This window comes from Microtus oregoni, unplaced genomic scaffold (assembly GCF_018167655.1).
Source record: "Microtus oregoni isolate MIOR12 unplaced genomic scaffold, Mior012 000002F_ref0000024, whole genome shotgun sequence".
Taxonomy (NCBI): domain Eukaryota; kingdom Metazoa; phylum Chordata; class Mammalia; order Rodentia; family Cricetidae; genus Microtus; species Microtus oregoni.
The window spans coordinates 66,436,545-66,457,956 of NW_024543061.1; the positions used below are offsets into that span (position 1 = coordinate 66,436,545).

Below are 21,412 nucleotides of genomic sequence, written 5' to 3' on the forward strand. Positions count from 1 at the left end.
TCAGAACACATAGGGTCCTCTCTTCACCCAGGGCTTTATCTCTGCCTGCTCGGGGCTGGTTTCATGGTCAACACATAGTCTCATACCGTAGGGAGAGCCAGAGCAAAGATACTCAGGGAAAAGTCAATGTGATCATCTCAACCGATGGCAATGTCAACTCAGCTGCTGGGGTGGAAACATCTATTACTCTAGGAGACTTGGGAGCTTGAGGTAGAAGCAGGGATGGTTCTGTTTGAAAGCAACCTGTTCCTGCTTCCATCCAAGACCCATCTTCTCCCACCCCCCAGAGCCTTTCCTGGGTGCCCCTCATCTGCAGGCAGGTGCCCCTACCCATTGCCCCAACCTTTCCTACCCTGCTCTTCAAAATCTGCATGAGAAACACTTGGTGGTTTGGCCTCCGTAAGGGCTTTAAAAATAGACTGTGGATCCCCTCATTTTTTTTTGAAGTCCCTGGTTAAAAATAGCTCTCAGCGTCTAGGGGAGAAAAAAAAAGAAAGAAACTGCAGCAAAATTCAATTGGAGCAGTGACTTTTCTGCTCTGATGTTCCGGGCCAGTTGCAGCGTGGAGAAGGCTGCAAGGGACAGCAGGGACAGGGTTCCTTCAAGGACAAGACTGTGAGAGATGGAAGACAAGCCATCCGGCACAAACACCTCTCGTTGTTCTCTGGATTTTGGTCAGTGATTCCCTCCTGATCCAAACAGCCAGGCAGAGATCAAGACAGGGTTCAGAGCAGCAGCAGATGCCCAAGCCGGGATGAGAGCCTATGTGGAGGAAGCTCAGGGACCAGGCACCCCCGAAGGGTTTCCAAAACGTAAGTCTCAGGGAGCCATGGATCAGAGTAAGTCCTATGCTGTCCAGCAGCAAGCAGAGAACTGGGAGTGATGACCCTTAGGAAAAGGTCGTTAGGAAAACCAAGCTCCCATCCAGGACTTGAATACGTGGGGATGGATAACCACAGACTTTTATGCAAGATTCTTTCTGTAGCTCGTGGTGAGGAGCGATATTGGGGAGACAAGAGAGCGACATGGAGAAGGGGTTTCACTGGCCAAAAGGGGGGGAGTGTGTCTGAGGTGGAAGCAAATAGGTTCTATACTTGCACACTCATACCCACGCACACACACAAAGACATGCTCACATCCACACACTACACACATACACACACAAGTGTGCAGACATACCATGCACACACACACACAGTCATCTACACAAACATGTGTTAACAGGCATACCATAACCATATCCACATAGTACACACATACACACAGACTGCACAGGTGCTCATGTACGCATATACACGTTCACATCACACACTCACACACACGTACTCATACTTAACACACAACACATAGCATGCACACATGTTTACTCATACACCCATATGCAGACACACAATCTCTTTTCAGACAGTTTGAAAGTCTCTGCCCATTTCTTCCCGTGAGCTGCCTTCATGTGCCCTGACTGTGCCCATAGGGGAAGGCTCTGGTCACCGTTTAGCTACCCAACGCTGACAGCACGTGCTTTTCATATGTCACCAGGACTTGAGCACGCTGGTAGGCTAACTAAACAGGGGCCTGCCTTAGGAAAACCATGTGTGCTTCTGAGAAACATGCAGCAAGTCCCCACACTAAATTCTTACAGCCAATTAAAGCTCCCATGGTTTGTCATCGAGGTTGTACTTATGTATGTGACGGAAGCTGTCCTGCAGATAAATTAGAGCCCCGCATGTCCCATTGTTACCTGGACTCCCTTCTTGCTTCTTTCAAAAGTTGCAGGATGGCTGCTGTCCCGTCTAGAAGAGCACAGGGGTGCTTCTCAGTGACTGACACAGAAGCTACTTTGAAATACCTTGAGGGCTATGATTTGTTCACAATGCTCACACAACATAATGGTGGAGATGAGAGCAGGGGGGAGGAGAGGGGAAGAGGAGAGAGAAGGAGAGGAGGTTTGCATGCATAATGGTCATAGAGAAAGAAGAGGGCTGAGTATGCTCACATTGAGAGGAAGTATCCAAGTGCATACTGCTCACGGGGAGGGGAGCAGACTGAGTGCCTGATATCAGGTCGTATAGAAAAGAAGATGCAGAAAGAGGCATGAGTGTCACAGACACGGAGTAGCCTGTTCCTGATGACGGACTCTGTATCTGTTCCTTTGCCCTGATGGGTGTTCAAGATGTGAGCATCCTCTCCAGAGATGAGCTAAGGGTGTACAGTGTGGACCATGAGCATTTGCAAATTCAAAGAAGGTAAACTACAACTGTCTCATTTTGTCTTCTTAACTCAAGGACCAACTTAATTCTTTCTGCTACAGAATCCGTGGTCCTTCTCACTCCAAGGGCACATAACCAGACCTCAAACTAGCCAGGCCTGCTATAGACTTGTGTCCCCTCCAACACATGCCTGGGCAGGAAATGTCCTGGCTCAGCCATCACAAGCCCCCATCATCTCTCACAAATCTGACTCCCCTACACACACACACACACACACACACACACACACACACGCACCACTTTCTGCAGCCCAAGACAGCAGAATATCCTTATTTCTTCTCATATCAGCAGACATGTATTGCATAACGGGATTGATGTAAGAGGCACTTTGAGGAATGGAAGAAAAACCGAGTGCCTTGGGAAACAAACAGCCCCTCCCCTCTTCGCCAGGCACGTGGTTCTTGATGGCATCTGTGCACATCCAGATTGCAGCGCTGTGCTGCGGTCCTGGAACAGCGAGCTGAGCGCGTTGCCGGTGTTCTCAAAGGCTTTGCTCAGCCTGCTTCAGTACTTTTCCTCTTCCGAGGCTCAGGGCTGCAAAGCAATGGCCTTGTCTCCCTCTAGTGGCCAAAACTCACAGAGCTGACCTGGGAGCCTTTACACAATCCTGGGAGTCAAGGCTCCGTTGCCTTGGAGACTAACTACTTGCTCATCCGCTAAATTGACTGTTACCTATAAGCTTAGAAGCCCCAGAGGTATGAGTTTAGAAGTCACCAAACTGGATGTGGGTGACGTGGGAGTCATCATTGTGTTCCAGGTTTAATAGCACAAAGTACCGGTCCCCTGACCTGTAGAATGACCCTTGCCTGGGACGGAAACACTCATACTTGGACCCTTCTTAGCTGGGATTGTAGCTCGGTTGACAGGGTGCTCCCTAGCATGCACAAGTTCCTGAACCCCTTAATTCTATCCCCAAACCCACATAAGCCTAGAGTAGTGATGCAGGCCTGTAACCCCAGTGAGTACCAGGGCAAGCTGAGCTGACTTTGTCTAAAATAAAAATAAAAAATATTAGACATTTCTCATACCTGCTGGTTCAGCAGTTCTTAGAGTTGCAGCTCAGAAACCCACTCTGTCTGTCTGTCTGTCTGTCTGTCTTAACATCTGACTTTGTAGTCCAGGCTGACTCAGCTCCTGTGTACTGAGATTCTAGGCAGTTCCTCCAGGCTCAGGTAGGAATTTGCATAATACATTATCCTTGTGATTCTGACCACAATGAAGAGGGAGACAGGGGAGCCCAGATCCAGAGCTTTTGGTATTTTGTTCCTATTCATTTTCAGAAACCTCGTATGAGTTCTAAGGAGCTGACCAAAAAGAAAACCAGAAGGAACGTACCTCCATTAAGAATTACCAATAATGAACCAATTAGAACAAGACTCCTTTCTTCCAGACCGCCCCTCCCCCCAACACACACGCACAGTCCTCCCGCTGTTACCCAGTTCTTCAGAACCCATCAGGGAGACTGCAGATGCAGCTCAGGTGCTAAGTTGCCTAGCCTGCACAAAAGCCCGGCACTCTATAATCCGGGTCTGGTGGTGCATGGGTGCGGAGCCAGCCGTGGGGAAACGGACATAGGAAGGTCATCCTTGGCCACACAGTGCGTTTGAGGCCAACACGGCACTCATGACACCCCGTTTCAGATTTTTATAGAAGCGGAGGCACGATAACTCACACCTTTGATCTCAGCGCTCAGGAAGCAGAGACAGGTAAATCTCTGTGAATCTGAGCAGCCTGGTCTACCTAGCATGTTCCAGGCCAGCCAGTGCTACCTGGCAAGACCTTGCCACAAAAACACCTGGACAAGCACAGATACGAAAACGGCTACCAGAGCATTTTTGAGACGTCACGCTTGGAATTGGAGAAGAGTGAAGATCTGGTCCCTAGCATGTCAGCCTCCCCCCTCTCCCTCCCCCCCCCGAACCTTATTAAGGGGCACCAGCCTGCAAAGTGTAAGCTTACCTGGAGGACTGGTGAACACACCCTTGTGCCACTTTTAATATGTGCCTCTCCAAACTTTATTTGTTTTTTTTGGGGGGGGTTCTTTTTTTTATTTTTAAATTTATTTATTTATTTATTAAGGATTTCTGCCTCCTCCCAGCCACCGCCTCCCATTTCCCTCCCCCTCCCCCCATCAAGTCGCAGGGAGCCCGTGACCCACAGTGCAGGAGACCAAAGGCTTACAGGAAGTAACCTGAGGACCTTTGAATCAGTTCTCTGCTTGACAACGTGGAGGAAAGTGAGGCGTGGACTCAAAGACTGGCTCTGGTGTGGGGACGTGTTCCCAAGTTCACCTTTTCCTCAGGCCCCTCTTATCCCAGGTACTGTTTCCAGGAGATGCTCTAAACGCCTTGACTTGCTTTTTAGCTTAGTTAGATCCCATGAAATTTCCGTGACCAACTGATATTGGATCTGGAGAATTGTTCTTCCAAGAGACACTTGATTTTTTTTTTTTTTTTGCTTTGTCATCTCCTAGTTCCTGAGGATAGTACTCCACAGGGGAAAACTGGACCCAGGTCCCCTGGCCACCAGGCTTCTTCTGTGTGGAATTTCTACCACAGTGTCATACTGATTCCTGTTGCTCCCTCGGCCCTTCCAGGGGATTACGGGCAATCCACAAGCGAAGGCTCTGGAAATTGCCTACCTATTTTCACAGGCCAGGGAACGAGGAGCCTTTGGCGCCTCAGTTGCTTCCAGATCTGCACAGGAGGTCTGAGAAGCCATGGTTACCAGAGCACACAGCACCGCCAGGGCAGCTTGTCACCCATTTACCCCTAGTCATGGGCAACACCGGGACAGCTGCACCCCATCAGGGGAACTGTGGCAAGTCTCTGTCAACAACAGACCCTAATAGTCCCAGCTAGATGGCTATACAGACTGCGGGCCCTGAATAGGTTTGCACAGGAGGGTTCTGGCTGCTCCTTCCAACCGGAAGTGGCGCTGGCTGACTCAGGGGCAGCAGGGGCTATGGTGCAGTTAGGAAGGAATGTGGTTGTAGCTCCCTCTAGTGGGCTGTTGCCAGAAAGCGGAAGTGGAGAGAAGTGGAAGAAGGGGCCTGACCTGGGCAAACATTCAAGCTACTGGATGTCACTGCGAAGTAAAGCATTTGCTCTTCAGAGGAAGCTGTTTCCATCACACCCAGCACAAATATCTTGGTGACAGATGAAGTAATAAGGGCGGCGGCGGGGCTGCGTCCCCAACACCCCAGCCGCCTGCCCGGCTAGCTTATGCCCCGAAATAATTACACGGACACTGTATTCTTTTAAACACTGTTTGGCCCATTCTCTTCTAGGCTAATTCTCACATATTAATTTAGCCCATTTCTAATCATCTGTGTATGGCACCCCAAGGTGCGCTTACCAGGAAGATTCTAGCCCATGTCCATCCTGGGTCGGAGCTTCATCCCAGGAGCGGGGCATGGCGTCTCTCTCAGGCGTCTGCTCCGGAGAGGAGAGCTGTCGCGACTCTGAGCTCACTTCCTCTTCCTCCCAGCATTTTGTTCTGTTTACTCCTCCTACCTATCCTCTAACCAATAAAATGGGCCAGGGCAGTGCCTTTATTAGCCAATGACCTTCCTCCATCAGACAGAGGCTGTTCTTACGATCAAGCGGCAGGTGGACCAGAGTTCGGGGGAGCAGATCCCCTGCGCGGGAGCCTCTCACACGCTCACCAACTTCCCCACACCTTGCCCTCGTAGTGATCAGTCGAGGTCCCTTTCCCTCGCCTCACCCACGCTGCCCTAATTAACCAAGGGGATTTTGTACTTGGAGGTCAAGCTGAAAGAGAAGGGCCCTCTTCTGTGATTGGACAGGAAAAGGCTCCTGGCTAAAGGTGCCATCAGAGCTGTTGGCTGTTGTGGAGATGGGACTGAAGAACTCACACTAGCAGGAAGAGAACATCCGCAGGACCCATCCCGTAGCAAGGAGAGTAAAGACGATGGCTAACTTACATAGATTTACAGCCAGTGTGGGTCAGTGAGATTCTACTGTGCTCTCAGTAACCTATAAAACGGTCATTCTTGCCTGGGTACCAGACTCATTTCCATACTAAGCAAAGTCATCTGGTTATTATAACTGCCTGCTGCCAAACGAAGAAGTTCACCGAGATAAACCAGTGTGGGTCTCCCTGGGCAAGAGGCTTTTGTTTCCCATCATGCACCTGTATCTGGAAATGAGTTCATGCTGGTGGCTTGTGGACAGAGTCACAAACGTCAAAGCTATGAAGCAAGAAGAGACACTTGTGTGCGATTCTGCGGCCGTGGACTTGGAACACGTTGCCCGCACCCACCATGCTCTGGGGCTCTCTGGTTACTTTTCTTGGGTGTGTTCTGCCACTTGACTGAAAAGAAGGCGCACCCGACTCTGGGTCTAACGGAAGAGAGAAACGTGAGGAGAAGCGTGAATAAGTGAGAGGGAGGCTGTGTGGGGGAGGAGAGCGAGAGACGGGGAATGAATCACGGGAACTCTGCTGTACCCCATCCCAGGTCCAGGGTCAGGATGACAGATGGGCATGGTGACAACAGCCGCCTCCTCCCACCGGCTTTCTGGAGAAAAAGAGGCGGCTGGAAAATGCTCAAACTCTCATTCACCTGCGCTGAACAGTGGGGAGGAAATGGGAGCCATACCGTGGTAGAGAGTCAACCAGGCCCCGCCCCCAGCCCCGCCTCTGTAACCCAGCGCCTGTCCACCGGTGGCAGCCCAGAAGTGGGTCCAGCTACTGGGCCCAAGTGCTGGCTTAGCTGACTGCCTTTCTTCCCCACATCACCCCAATTCGCTAAGTTCACAGCCTTCGAGTTTTCCTGGCCAGCCGTCCTCTCATGTCCCGCATCCCACCTCTCTTGTTGACACTGCTTTCCCTAGGGATGGGGTCTGGCCATGTCTCACTGGCTCCACTGAAGCAGCCGGATCCAAAACATCCACTCTCTAAGATTATTCAGCCTCATCACTGGTGATTCCGGGAAAACTAAGCACTCTTCAGAATCCAGTAGGAATGGCTTCCTGCTGTCCCGGAACACAGAAGAAGTCCCGTGGGGCCCTGACTTGCCCGTCTCATCCTCCATCTGAGGTTTCTCTGCATCGTCTCCTACCCTGCTGATGGCTTGCCAACCTCCAGCCACATGGCCCCTCCCTCTATCTACAAACCAGCTGCATGTTCCTACCTTTGCATGTGCTCAGAGTGGACCATTTCCTCCTGATCTGATGACCTCCTGGACTTTACCCAAGCACCACCTCCTCACTCAGTCCTTCCCTGCCTCCCTCTTCTCAATAGTCCTATATTGCAGATAAACTCACCTACTGTGCAAATATCTATTCATTTGCTGTATTAAATTCCTGCCTTTCCTGGACAGGACCCAATCTTAATATCAGCCATTAGGATTATTTAGTAGCAAGAGAAGTCTGGTGGAGAAAAGTGTGTGTGCGTGTGTATGTGTGTATTTGTGTGTGTATGTGCATGTTTGTTCAACCACGTGTGTGTGCATGTGTGTGTATGTGTGTACATGTATGTGTGTTTATGTGTGTTGGAGATGTTTGACAGTCATCTTCACTTGTAATCAGTGGTTTACAAACACTTGATCATTTGAATAAGTACTTTAACCATATTTATCAGCCAGAGTCTATGCTTTCTCCATTCATTCACTGGCCCAGCTGACATTCACAAACGGTCCTTGCCACATTGGGTGTTCTAGTGGACATTGGGTACAGCCTTCCTGAGAATATGGTCCCTAGGGTAGGGTAACGGGCCCAGCTGTGACAACTAATCTGAGTGAATCTTAGCATTAAGGCAGACGGACACATGCACACAGTACCTGACTAGGAAGTAAATATAGACCAAAAGGAACAAACACTTGGGTGAGTGGCTGCTGGTGGGGATGTCCCTCTCCGGAGACCCCAGAAAAGAGTAGAGGAGTGATTGTTGGGGGACTTCCAGAGTAACATTACTGTTGTTCTCATGAGGACAAGCAGTCAGCTGTGGGCTCCAAGGAGAACGAGAGTCACAGGATGAGCTGGGCATGGTGGTACACACACTGTTATCTCGGCATTAAAGAGGCTGTAACAGGAAAATGAAGAATTCACGGTCATCTTTGTCTACATGGTGAGGTGGAGGGCAGCCTGGGCTGCATGAGAAAGCCTGTTTCAAATAAGGAAAGGAGAGACCACTCTCACTCCCCTGAGGGACCTACGTATGATATCAGCAGACCCTGGGAAGCCCTTTGAAAGACAGTTCTGGCCTTGACATATGCCCTGCACTGAGACCCAAGAGGCAGAGCATGCTAGACAATGGTCTACAGCTGGTCTCCTTGGGGAGCATCCCCTGCCTGAGCCAATCTGCAGAAGCTGATGGAGAGCCTTCTCTGGTGGCCCACGAGTGGGCACCGTGGATGAGAAACATTGGGAAGCTGGCCAAGTGCTTTGGCATCTGTGCATCTGCCTGCCTTTGTCAAAGCCATGCGATGTGAGCGCTGAGCTTGGCTCTTGGGGTTCTTACACAGCACAAGGCCTGGCCTCTGAGACTGCCATTTATTTATGAGTTAACTCTTCCACAGCCAGGCCATGCCCGTACGCCTCCGCAGCAACATCATGGCTTCTTTGACTCCCACATCATCCCATCCCCTTTTTTCTGTTGGTCATTCCATCAGCTCTCACCCTGCTCCTGTGGCCCCACCCCCAGAATTCAGAACCCTGTCTTTAACTACAGGAACTCCCCTATTTTTCCGTCCCAGTCGCTGTGTAGAAGGCCACCAAGGGCTATCTGGCGGAGTCATTCAGTGAGGAGGGGATGCCATCCTGCCATCCTCCAGGGAACTTGAAGGCCAGGTGTTCTGGATCCAGCCACTCTGCGCGAGGTGTGCGTAGGTTTCCCCCAGTGGCCCACATGCAGCCCGACTCTGCAAGGGAAGAGGGAGAACAAAGGAAGTTCAGATAAGGACGTGAGGACATAAACATGGGAGACGCCATCATGCAAACTGTAATTTGGCTTTTTTCCCTCGTCTCCCCCAGCACTCACAAGGACCCGCTACCAGACCTCGGCTCTCCTTGTTCCATCACTCACTGCAACTACAGAACTGGCCCGCGGTAGGTGAGTGCAGGCCAGCGGAAGCCCATCCTCCTTCCTGATTCAAGCCTATAAGACAGTGAAACATCCCTAAGCTGGTGGCTCATCACGTGCCTGAGTGGAAACTGAGCTACACATCAGGAACTCAGGCCATGCTTTCCTCACAGCCTTCACGTGTTGGCAGCTCCAGTGTAATTTCTGCACCAATCCCCAAGCAAGACACATTTCAAAACCATTCGACCGGAGCTGGAAAATGGCAGATTAAAAAGCACCCACAATATTAGACTGAAAACTTGGGTCTAATCCCTGGAATCCGTGGTGGAAGGAAGGAAAGAACTGACTCATTCAAGTTACTCTCTGACCTGAGAGCACAATCTGTGTTCTCTCGTTTTCTCTCTCTCTCTCTCTCTCTCTCTTCTCTTCTCTTCTCTTCTCTTCTCTTCTCTTTATAAAATCCTCCAATAAATAACAGAAGACAGTTTGTCTATGAGAAAAGAAAAGGTTGCTTTGAAACAAGAACCATTAAAAAAAAAAAAAACACCCACAAAAATACGGAAGGAGGTTCCACCTAAAATGTTAACCATTCAACGTCCAAGCAGAGACCATCCAAGCCTCAGAGAGGTGAGCGAAAGATTTGAAAGGGCCTCAGAAGAGGAGTCTTGCCAGAATCCAAGACCACATTCAACAGGATGGTACGACCTAGGGGAGCCAAGATGAAGGTGAAGTCCAGCCTAGTGTGTCTGCACACAGTAGGAGATTTACACTGCTGGCATGGCATTTACTGAGTCCTGTTCTCATGGAAACCAAATAGTGACAAGTACATAGAAAGAGGCAGAACACAGGGAAGGAGACGCTTAGGAGTTCCAGGGGGAAAGAAGTCATGTGTGAAACAAAATATAATTTACCCCAGCCCTCTAGAGGTTTCTCCATGGGGAACACCATTTACACAGCCACGATAAAGAAGAACTGAATTCAGAGATGTAAAAACTGATACTTACACTACAGTAAGTGGGGAAGGTATACATGGGTGCTGTGTGTAGTGTGGAGAGCAGTGGTGGGTGGTATCTTCCATAGGAGGGAATGGATTTTTCTAAGACTTGGGAGACAAAACTTCAAAAGCAACACAAGTGTATTCCAGGGTGTGCAACCGTGGTCTAGACAAAACACAAGTGTATTTCAATGCATGTAATCGTGGATCTAGACAAAACACAAGTGTATTCCAGGGGGTGTAAATGTGGTCTTGACAAAACACAAGTGTATTCCAGGGGATGCAAATGTGGTCTAGAACACAGCTACAGCAAAGGAGGGGGTGTTTCTAAGAGTGTAAGTGGGGGCGTGAGGGCTGGGGGTGGTTATTGTTGGGTATGAGGCTTGATGGGGAAGCTGGTCTTTTACAACTTGAGCAAATGTTTCCATTTCCTTTTAGAGTGGTGGTTCTCAGCCTGTGGGTCAAGAGTCCATTGTGGAGGTGAAGCGGCCGTCTCATGGGGGTCACCTAAGACCATCTTCACATCAAATATTTACATTAAAGTTCCAAAAGTGGCAAAATTACAATTTTGAAATAGCAATGAAAATAATTTTAAGGTTGGGGGTCACCACAACACAAGGAACTGTGCTAAAGGGTTGTGGCACTAGAGAGGTTGAGAACCACTGTTTTAGAGGAGGAAAAAATAAATGAAAATTTCTCCAACCCAAAAGACACATTCTCAAGTTTGAAAAATAAAACCAACTTACAGTATTGCCAGATTTAGCAAAACAGGCAAAAACCAAAAGAACATCCAGCAAAATGTGAGTTTTAAAAGAGCAGATCGATGTTTTTTAGCATAATTGTGTCCTAAATACTGAAGATGTTACTCAAGTTTATCTGAAGTTCAGATTTAATGAGCATCCTCCATTTTATCCAGCAACCCCATGTTCATTAGATCCACACCAAGGCCAGAGCCAGGACAGGGAGATCTTGACACTTACGTAAAGCAGCAAGTTCTCATGGAAGGAAATCAGAAAAGGCAGCAACTTTGCAAAATCATGGCAAGATTAGGAGTTAGGAAACAGGAGTATGGTGTCTTCAAAACTGTAAGGAAAAACAACATCTATCCTGGAATTCCACATCCAAAGTCACACATGGAGCTTGAGAACAGAATAAAGGCATTTGGCATGCCAAGTTCAAAACCGGAAACTCACTCATCATTTTTGAGGATACGGTGCACGGTCTGCTCCATTCAAACGAAAGCAAAGCAGGACTGGGGCACAGAGTCCAGGAAAACGGAAGCCCAACAGAGAGAAAGGGAAAGTGAATTCTCGGGATAACAGCTATACCGAGACGGAGCGAAAGCAGGCAAGGTAGAGTGGGAAAGTGGAAGGTTCCAGAATGGAAGACCTCAGTGGTGGGGGACCAATAGAGAGCCTGCTTGGAAAATGATCTAGAGGGGTTTTCCAACTGTGTCAGAGAGCCCAGAAAGAACCATAAATATAAACGCAGAAAATTAATCAGGTGGAGAAAATGAGGCAATTATTAACAAAGTGTTTACAAGAGATTAAACAAACATTATCATAATGCACTGCTCGGCAATGTGGAAAATAATACTTGATGGTGATAATGACATAAACGCCAATCTAAACAAAGCATTAAGTGAGGGCAGAAAGCATTCGCCAGGCGCGTGGCTGCATCCGCAAAGACAAAAGCCGAAGTCCTGTGGCTCAAAGACGGTAGGCTGACCCACAAGGCCCTCCATGATCTCGCCCCACTGTATGACCCTGAAATCATCCCTTTTGGTACCCCCACCTCACTCATTTTGCTCCTGGCAGCTCTTCTCCTCAATTACACCATGTCCTCCTGACTAGGGGCTTTTGTGCTGCTGTGTGTGCCCTTTGCATAGATCCATAGGGCTTACAGACCAACCCAGCAGGTCCTTGCAGAGACTCCCTCTTCTAGATAGGCCCTCCAACTCCTTATGTAACACTGCTTCTTCTCCGACATCCCTACAGCACTGTGACTGGCATTTGCTTATTCATAGCCATTTGCACTCAGTATAACACCACTATATGAGTGTGTTATGTTATAGTGTGTGTGTGTATATATATATATATATATATATATATATATATATATATATATACATATAGTGGTGAGAGGTCATAGTAATATATATTAGCCACACTTCCTGTTACTGTAACCAAGTCCTTAGAAGAAGCAAGTGATGGGAGCCACAGTTTCTTCTGGTTCAGCAGGATGTAGGTCATGGTGGCCCTGGGAGTCTGGAGGCAGGAGCTGGTCACATTTCATCCACAGCCAGGAAGCAGAGAACAGACAGGAAGTAGGGCAGGAACCAGTATGGTTATTTTAATCATAGATTTTGTTGTAGTTGAATGTACATGAGGTCCATGTACTAAGGCATTAGATGACAAGGTGACACTGGGGGAGGCTGTAGGTCTTTAGGGATCTAGCGGGAGGCCCTTAGGTTCTTGAGGGCTTGCTCTCGAAGAGGACACTGTGACCATACTTGCTCTCCTTTGCTTCCTGGCACTAGGTGAGCAGGTTTGCTCCACCGTACACTGCTCCCACAGGTGCTGCTCCACCCCCCAGGCACTAAGCAACAGCATCAAGGAATCAGACCAGAACTTCTGAGCCAGGAGGAACCGGCTTACTTTATGAATTTGTTGTCTCAGACATTTGTTATGGTGACAGAGGTAACCCAAACTCCCAGCCTCTAGAAGTGTTAGAACACAAAATCCTGTTGGTGATGTTACCAATCAGTGGCAGTGGTCAATACAGCCTGGCAACGTGTGATCTGAGTAAGAGTGAGGCCTTCCCTGCATCTGGGAAAAAGATACAAAGGTCACAGGTCACTGGAAGGGATAGAGAAAAGACCACACTGGCCAGACAGGGACATGCTGCTGAGTGTGATGATGCCCGCAAGGAGCCATAGAGGGTGCAGAAATACGGGGTGACAAACCAAGACCAGGTACACTGAATAAAACACAGGATTCCCAGCTCCACTTGATCTCCAGGCAATTCTGCAAAATTTGGGAAGTTAAAAAATGTTCTGTGTCTATGTATATGTATGTATGTGTGTGTGGATTACAGACACACACGTATCACAATGTATGTGGACAACCTCATGTATTAGTTCTCGCCTTCCGCATTGTTTGCCACTGCAGATACCAAGAGCCCTGGCCTCGAACTTCCAGGGATCTTTAGGACTCCACCTGGAGTCTCACCATAAGGGAGTTGGGATTACAAGCACACAATACCGTGTCCAGCTTTATGTGGAGTGGGGAACTGGAAATCTAAGTTATCTCCCAAGCTTGGTACATTCTTATGCTGAGAATATATGCATCATTGATGAGAGATGGAAATGAAGCTGTGAGTCTGTTGTTTTCTCTGGCATCTACCCAACAGAAGTGCAATCTTCTAGAGACGATTTAGTAAACACACCTAAGTTTTTAAGGCATAAGAAATCTTCAGCACAGCAATCCTATCCTCAGAATTTATTCACAAGAAATCATAAGAGATAAATGTGTAAAAGTTGTGATATTTGTCAGTATATTGATTCTAATCATAAAAGAAAAACATTTTGAGAAGAATGGTTAAAAAGTATTTCGGTCCAAAAAAACTGAAATCTTATGGTCTGTATTTACGTTAATTCTAATTCTATAAACTTCATCATAAAAATTGGAAATAAAAATCACCTGTATTTATTAACGTGAAAATATGTTTAGAATATAGAGAGCTTAAAATGATAATAATTTCAAGTTGTGTTTACTAACTGTGCCAAACATACACACATGCATGCAAAAACTTTCTTTGATAATTCTCTTTAAAGTTCTTTCTTTGCTTTTACATTTTTCTTCTTATCTATGGGGGGGGGGGGGGGAGCATGTACGTGGCATCCAGGGCACAACTTTCCGGAGTCAGTCTTCTTCTCCCACCACATGGGTCGAGAGGCCTAAACTCAGGTCCTTGGCTTGGCAGAAAGTGCCTTCACCTACTGCAACCACCAGCAACCACTGTGAAGGAACTGAAGCAGAATTTGAGTTGTGACAGACCAAAGGACTCCAGGCTCTGCTGCTCCAGGGTGTCCTTACTGGCCTTTTGTGCAGTTTTTGTTTTAGATAGCTCAGAGCTTAAAGCAGGCGCAGGGGAACAATGAAAAGTATATAGATTATTTCTCACCAGTATCAACAGATGTGCTCCAGATTCAGACGGTCTCCTGTCTGAACGGGAGCTATTTGTAAGACATCCTTGAAAGCTAAGTTTGGTGGTAGAGGGCTACATTTACCCACTGAGCCATCTTAATCCTCACGCCTGAATCAGGATGGGGCATCCACATAAGGACCCAGCAGCAGGTTTCCTACAACCGTGGACTTGCTCCTCATCCTATTTTGCTATTGCTGTATCTACGCTATGACCCTTCTCACACTAAAAGAGCCGAGGAGGAAGCTGGTTGCAGGAGATGTTCATTGATTTGTCTGTTTGGAGAAAGGGAGTTACCGTTATAGTTTGGCAATCCCCATTTTGTCCTTTCTTTTTATAACAGAGCAGGAATTTCCCCTAGAGAAGTCATCTCTGCGTTCTATCTCAGTCTGAGTTCTGTGGGCCACATGAGCGGCCACCTTCCCTCTGAGGTGTGTGTATGAACTGGACACAGCCAGCCGAGCATGCTATCCCCTCAGTCTGATCATTTGTCCAGGTGGGATGCAGACTATTGAAGATCACATTACATACAGGCTTTGTTACACGGGGTAAGCACACGGATGAACAGGACTGAACAGAGTCCATAGAAACAGCCCCGTAAGCTGGATGTGGTGGCCCACACCTATCATCTCAGCTTTCAAGAGGCTGAGACAGGAGGATTACTATGAGTTGAAGGTCAGCGTGGGCTATATAGTGAATAGGCCAGGCAGAGGTACACAGTAAAGAATCAGGGGAGAACACAGAGAGAAGCAGATCCATGTAAGTATAGACAACTGGTTTTCCAGAATTTGAAAAGCAGTTGAATGGTGGAGGAGGAGCCAGGTGGTGGAAGCAGGATGGGTCAGCTGAGTAACCAGTATATTAAAAAGGTGTGTTGATAAATCTGACTTCATCAAAATTTAAAGCTATCCAACTAATCCTCTCACGAAGTTGAAAACAAAAGCCACTGACTCTAAGAAAATATTTGCAAACCACATAGTTGATAAAATATTCATTCCCAGAATTTCTGAAGGACTGTAAAAACTCAGTAGTTAACAAACACTTAACTGAGAGTTGAGAAAAAGACCATATCACTGGAGAGATTACAAGTCAGGACAAGAGGGTGTTCCCTGTGTCAAAGAAACACAAATTAAAGACTGGAAGAACCATCACTCCATCCCTATCAGAATAGCTACAGTTACATACATATATTAATTATATGTATCATTTATCTACATAATTTATTGTGTGTGTGTGTGTGTGTGTGTGTGTGTGTGTGTGTGTGTGTGTGCTTGTATGTATCTATTTTACATACTGACACCTGGCAGCATGCTTCATGTAGGCCGCACCTGATGAAAAAATCAGGGAAGACTCTGCCATTGTGGCCTTGCTGTTAGCGTTGCGCCCCTCAGTAGCAGTCTCTGGTGACCTCCTGTGCAGGCTACTATTGCCCAGGTGCCAAGGGCATGAGGCAAGCCCAGAGGGGTATAGACTGGCAGGCCAGCCTTTCCCTTTGTTTCTGAGTAAACCTATTTGCCACGTTTCTCCCCTTGAGGACTTCCTGGTCACCATGAATATTTTATGAAGGATGTTCCAGGAAAGAGATGTTGCTTTACACATACACACACATGCACATACATGCACACATGCGTGCACACACATACACATACAGAGTCATGTACTGCTCCAAGCAATCTCTGGGAGAGCTCTGGGACTAACAAAGAGACTTTTAGCTTGAGCGAAGGGAATGAAACGAAGACTCTATAGTATGAAATCTGTCAGAGGATGAGCAGATCCCATCATCCCCTGCGTCTCCCATGCCTATCTATTTTCCAGGCCATCACGGAGTCTGCTCACTTTAGAGGGATTTTGGAGAAAGTGTCTCCCACCCAGGACAGCAGTACCCCAAATACAAAGGTTCTTCTTCATTCCAGTCTTCAGAGCCCATACTAGGTCTATCTGTCCATGAAGCCCTAGCAAGAGCTCAGCATGGAGCTATAGCCCCCGAATTTCTGCAACAGTCCCTGTCTGCTTGGTGCCAGGGGAGCGTGCTGCGGAAGGAGGCCCCCAGCTCAGCCAGCTCAGGAGCACATCATCCAAAGCGGATTCATGAACAATCGTAAAAGCAGCCTAAAGTCAGGTTGCTGTTTATTTTCACCAGTGTCAGTGGTAAAATGCATCTCCTGACCTGTGGACCACTCTTCCACCTCCCTCCAAAGCTGGCTACACACAGCCACCACCTCCACAGAGGGCTAGTCCTTTTCATTGCTGCCTTCCCTCCAACTGGAGGCTTCACTCCCAAAGGGAAGCCTCACTGAACTGGAAGCTGCAAATCAATAGTTGCCATTTTAAGCTCCTTAGCTTAGAAGTGTGAGTTACACAGCATTAGCTAACAGATACATTATTGGTCTGGGAGTTGTCTTTCCTCATTTTTTTATTGTCCTCGTTTGTTTGTTTGTTTGTTTGTTTTAAAAGTCATTGTCAAGGTTATGAAGAGAGCTCAGTCAGTAAAGCTATTGCCTTGCAAACATGAAGACCTTAATTCAGTCCTCAGTACTCCTGTTTTAAACAAACAAAAAGCCAAGCTTATACCCCAGCACTGGGGAGACAGAGACAAGAGACAGGAGATGGCTGGGCTCACTGGCCTGGCTGTCTAGCCTATACAGCAAGTCCCAGCAAAGTTAGAGACCCTATCTCAAAAATCAACATGGACAGCCTTCCTAAGGAATGGTACTGGATTGTCTTCTGGTCTCCACATGCACAAGCACTCATACACACACACAGACACACACACACACACACACACACACAGACACACACACACACACACACACAAATACACGAAGACATCATCATAAGCGCCCAAGAGCTCGCTGACATCGGTGCCCCTGAGAATAAGAAGAGGACAGAGTGACCACAAGTAATTCCACACATGCCACTGTGGGGTCATTACATGATTTCAAAACCACATCAGCTTCAGAACAGAACTGTGGGGGAGAGGGGACTATTTCTGGCTTGAGTGAGAAGCCTTTCAACTACTGAGCCCAGATTATATGCTAAGCTCCCCCTACCCCAGCCTGTATTAGAACATCCCATGAATGCCTATGATATGAGATAAAGCAAGATAAAGTATGTCTCTTTTTATTTATTTTTCAGGAGGTGGTGGGCTGGGGATGGAGCCCAGGGCCTCACTCTACCACAGAGCCACGTCCCAGCCCTATACCCCCCCCCCCATTTTCTAGTTCAAAAAAGACAAAATATTTAGGAACTGACCCACAGTCCATGTCACCAAAGGCGAGAAAGGGACAGACCAAGGTAAGCAGATGCTGAGACTTGTGGGTCTCTACTGTGCCGCACGCAGCACCTGGCTAGAGTCATCTCCCCAAACTGTAAGCTGGCACACGACCTCTTGGCCAAGGGAATGTGTGAATTGACCCTTTGGACAGTCCCACCTCTGTGGCATGACCGCTGTCACCGCTATGTGGCCTTGGGCCAGTCAAGTCATCATTCCACTCCTCAATCCTTTTTCTGTTAAACACCGCGGTACAGCCAGGGAAGGAATCAGATCCTTTTCAGCACCCGTGACTTGGAGGATTTCTCTCTCTCTCCCACAGACGGGCCAGCCTGGACCAGCCACACCCACTAGTGCTTTTTAGAAGGGGTCACAGATTGACTCAAACTCAGTGGTAACCTAATCCACTGTGGAAATGCGTCAGGCAGTACCAGTCTGGCTGCCAGAAGCTCAGCATTACGGGTGAAGGGCAGGGAGGGGCTCCCTGTGAGGGCCTCTGGGCCACTGTGGCAGGTAAAGATTTACCAAGCCAGCTTTTCTCGGCCTCACACAGCAGCTGCAGCCACAGGAACCACTCTGCCAGCTGTCTGCCCCTTCCTTCCTTTGCTCAAGGAAGGAGAGTTGGCCTTTTCCCTCCTCTCTCCCGTCCTTCCAAATCTTCCTACCCAGCAGAAGTCACAGCTACACATGGGACTGTTGTATAAGAGAAGAGGTACTGAGTCAGGGCAGCTCTGCTCACTGAGAGGGGGGCCATTCCCTGAGAACGGGAGCTGGAGATCACAAGTCACTGAGGACACAACCATCCTCTGCGCCAACCCACATTGCGCAGGCCCGGGGGCAGGAATTTGCTGACAGCGGCTTCTGCTTGGGGACAAAGCTGCACTATCACAGGTACAGGGGATGGGGAGACATAGTCTTGGTCCTCTGCCCTGCACAACAGAGGTATTGCAAGGCCTACCTGCATGGCCAGGGCAGCGAAGCTCCACCTCCTTCCTCCTCCAGAGAGAGCATCCCAGGCTGCAGGAGCCCCACGCAGAAGATGCCTGCAGTAACTGGGAGCTTCTCCAGGATGCAGCCTAGTCTGGGCAAGGAACAAAGGTTTGGAGGAGAAAAGGGAGAGGAAGATCGTCCTTGGCTGGATCAAGGAGAGAGGTTGAACCCAGAGTTGGTGGACAGCTGGGGTGGAGGTGTAGGGGGAAGTCATGGTTTGGGGGTATGCTTCCTTCTCTGGTGGAATTCCCATCAACCAGAGGATTCCCAGTTACAGTGACTCCAATACTGTGTGGTAGCCTCACAGGAAGGACTCGGGTGAGCTGTGGGGCTTCTGAGGAGGTGGGTAGTGGACACAGGAAAGAGGGACACTCTTGAAGTGGATATGAGTTGGTGATGGGTTGCCATGGAGTAGAGAGGACACAGTGGTGTGGTTGCTACAGTTTAGATGGGACTCTGTGGAACTGTGGAACTGCTGGACTTTCTCTAGGGTATCAGCAGGGAAGAGGCTTAACCTGAGTCCAAGATCTGCTGTTCAGACCACTGGCGTCGGCATGATGTGGCTGCCCAGGCTGCCCCTCAGTGCTGGCCCTTAACTGTGATGCGGGGTAGTGGATGGGAGACAGCACAGCCGCTGGCCTCTTGGGAGGCTGTCTGAGGACCAGGGGTGCCAACAGTGCCAACAGAGGCAGTGGATGGAAGCTATGGTTGTTTCCCCTGGACTGGTCTTAGGGGAAGGAGACTCCCCCTTTCATAAGGGCTGGGTTCAATGAGTGCTTGCCCATCATGTTATGGGCTTAATCTTCATCATTGCAAATAAATATATACAAAGACAAATGAATGAATGAATGTTGCCCTGCATGGCTGACCGTGGGGTGGGTTGAGAACAAATGCTATGTCATTGTGAGCAGCTCGGGCTACCTCTCTTAGCCAAGGGCAATCACAATATTGTCTGGTCTGCTGGTCCTCATAGATTGTTATGTTAGTCTATGGTTACAAATTTTAAAAAAGGAATTATACAAGAAGAGTCATTCAATACAAAGGAGTAACACCGCCACCAAGATTTCTCAGTCTGGTGGTACTGGATTCTAGAGTCTCATCTGAGTCTCTTGAGAAGCTTTTAAAATCCCAGACCTTGACATCAGTCTGGGTCAGTTATGTAAACACAGGTGGGTAGACAGCAAAAGGGCAGGATGTGAGCCTGGAGCTCACTGAGGGTGCCTTTCTGGGGCCTTCCTACTCTTCTGATTTCTTGGTGCTACGGCTGGCATTGCCTGTGACCCAGCAGCATCTCAGACCTCCCCCAGCGCTGCTGTGTCCCCCGCGGTCTCCATCTGCAGAGACACCCAGTTCCCATCACAAATACTTGGGAGCAAATGCTTCTGTACAGACGTTTTCTCTTCCTCATTCTCTAAACAATCCTGAAAGTTCGCTCTGTGCTGCACTGCAAATTACCTAGGGATGATTTACAAAGAAAACAGTGCCTGCCTGAGTATCCATGGATGTTGGTATCTATGAAGGTCTACAAACAAATCTTCGGGTTCCAAGAGCTGAACACAGTCGGCAAGTGTGTTCAAGCAGGAGGGACCTATCCTCTAAGGGAAGGTTGCAGAACCTCCTGCTGGGGGTGAGGGAGGGACGACACACCTCCCAAAGCTCTTACTGCTTTGTGCTCTGGAGGCGGGGTTACTCTGGTTAGCCAATCCCGTTCCTCCCGCTCCACCCAGTGGTGAACTGCCCAGGCAAAGAAGGAGGGCAGTGTAAGACAGGGAATGCAAATGAACTATGGTAACCAACAGTGCCCATAAGCCTTCATTCAGTGTCTGTCTGGCGCCTCGATTTCCCAAGCAGTTCTAGCATTCATCAACAGCTTGTTTGGGGATGCTCACTTCACACTCTCTAAGACACCTCTGCTCTGTTCACTGATGCATGAAAACACACATGTGCACACACAGACACAGACACACACACACACACACACACACACACATACACACGTACACGTCGACCTCATAAAACACAGCAATGAGAAAAAAGGAGAACACAGAAGCCTATGAATTCCTCTTAGCGACTGTGTCCCAGGGACTGTTCAGTTCAGTTTTTCCATCTCACCGGGGTGATATGAGCTTAGCAGTTGAAAGAGGGACTTTAGACTGACTATCTAAAGTCAAGATGCCACCACCTTACTTCCCAGCATGAGATGGGTGAGCGGTGGGCAACTGGGCAGATAACTGGGGTATGCACAGTATACAGCATTTATTCATTTATTCCACATGGGAAAAGCTGGGGCCTAGAAAAATGACGACGCCTGCTCCAACTACTTGACCCTGGGGAGCCCATGGAGAGTTTTACGTGGGAGCAAATATCTGTACTAAATGGTCTCTGGGTTGGCATTTCTGTCCTGCTGTCACTGAGAGCTTGGGTAGTACGAGTTGTTTTTTATTTTATTTGTATTGTATTTTTAAAGACTTTTAAAAACAATGTTTAATTATGGGCAGGTGTATAGGTTCTGCACGTGGGTGTGTTCCACGAGCACAGATGCCTGCAGAGACTAAAGATATTAGATTTCCTGAAGCTGGAGCTACAGATGCTTGTGAGCTTCTTGTTTGGGTACTAGAAACCAAACTTGGGTCCCCTGGA

At 48.3% G+C, this 21,412-nt stretch overlaps 1 protein-coding gene across 7 annotated transcripts in view; it reads right to left on the reverse strand.

The window, feature by feature from the left end:
- Positions 1-8,319: 8,319 nt before the first annotated feature.
- Positions 8,320-21,412, reverse strand: part of Kcna6 (potassium voltage-gated channel subfamily A member 6) — a 31,743-nt gene continuing 18,650 nt past the window's right edge. For 3 of the 7 annotated variants that reach the window (XM_041632374.1, XM_041632417.1, XM_041632369.1), the window contains one exon: positions 8,320-9,150. The gene's annotated coding sequence lies outside the window, so the exon portion shown is untranslated. Of the gene's footprint in view, positions 9,151-9,269; positions 9,387-9,679; positions 9,802-21,412 lie in introns of all 7 variants that reach the window. The other 4 variants (XM_041632428.1, XM_041632385.1, XM_041632406.1 and 1 more) reach the window with 3 other exon arrangements.